This window comes from Sorex fumeus, unplaced genomic scaffold (assembly GCF_029834395.1).
Source record: "Sorex fumeus unplaced genomic scaffold, SorFum_2.1 ptg000013l, whole genome shotgun sequence".
Lineage (NCBI taxonomy): Eukaryota > Metazoa > Chordata > Mammalia > Eulipotyphla > Soricidae > Sorex > Sorex fumeus.
Genome location: NW_026606070.1, coordinates 24135103 through 24136529, shown reverse-complemented (window position 1 = coordinate 24136529; position 1427 = coordinate 24135103). Strand labels below are relative to the sequence as shown.

At 34.2% G+C, this 1427-nt stretch overlaps 1 pseudogene; it reads left to right on the top strand.

Annotated features, from left to right (window-relative positions):
* The first annotated feature begins 699 nt into the window (after positions 1 to 699).
* LOC130020756 (cytochrome b-c1 complex subunit 7-like) lies at positions 700 to 1146 on the top strand (annotated as a pseudogene).
* Positions 1147 to 1427: the final 281 nt, after the last annotated feature.

Genomic DNA, 1427 nt, shown 5'->3' with positions numbered 1-1427 from the left:
AATGGCAATAATTTCATGGAGAGACAGTGAGAATAACAATAATATAGGGTTTTTAGGAGAAGATTCAGAGAGCCTTACTCTTTATTGAAAGGAATAATAATAGCTAAGAATTCCCCCAAACTACGGGAGAAGATTGCTCATGTTTCAGAATCTCAGAATTCCACATGTACACCAAGACACCTTAAGAATGACAAAATTAAGGACAGTGATATAAAAGCAATGAATCACATATAAGAGAATGTACATAAGACATAAAAATATTCCCCAACATAAGCTATACAAGCTGCATGTTATAGTGATAGTGTTGAGTGAAAAAATAATATCAACCAATAATATTCTTCTCAGGTCATCATCACCATTCCAATCTGAAGGATTAGTAAAAAGACTTTCTGACAAACATTAAAATAAATTCATCTCCCTGCTAGATACTCTAAAAGGCACTTATAACAATTACTAGAATGAATGAAAATGAAGACTTAAACTATCAACTTAGATGACACACACACACACACATTAAAAAAAACAACTGTGGATAACATCAGGAAGCAAGAGAAAAAAGCAAATAAATATCAAACCTCCCACCTTAAAGTACTAGAAAAATAACAACTTGTAAAATAAAAAATAACTAGAAGAAAAAATCATTTAAAATTGAAAATAAATATAACACGAATAAAAAGACACCATAGCTCTCCCATTGTCATGGTGGGCAGGCAGACAGTCCAAGCCTTGGGCCAATGGCTGGAGGGCCTTCGGAAATGGTATTACAATGCAACGGGCTTCAACAAACTGGGCTAATATGAGGACAAGGATGTGAAAGAGGCCATCAGGAGGATGCCTGAGAACTTGTACAACAACAAGATGTTCCGCATCAAGAGGTCCCTGGACCTGACCGTGAGGACTCAGATCCTGCCCAAGGAGCAGTGGACAAAATACGAGGAGGATAAATTCTACCTTGAACCATATCTGAAAGAGGTTATTTGGGAAAGAAAAGAGAGAGAAGAGTGGGCAAAGAAGTAATCACACAATCTGGATGCAGCTATCCTCAAAGATTTTTATGAAATTGGTTAAAACTGAAATGTACAATCTTGAACTGATCAGAGCTGCAAATGGATACATGACTTTAAATAAATATCTGTCGTAATTATTGAAAAAAAGACACTACAAAAAATCAATGAAACCAAGAAATGGTTGCTCAAAAGAATAAGACTATTGACAACACTTTCAATAACTCATCAAGAAAAAGGAAAGTGCAAATTGAGAAGTGCTAATAAAGAGAACTTAAAAGGAAGAATTTATAAACCCTTACAGAACTTGAACTAATATGGTAAACTTTGTTCCGTCAAATTTGAGAACATAAAAAAATGGGCAAATGTTTAGAATCATACAATTTTTTCAAGATTAAATCAAGCGGAATAAAAAAAAAACAG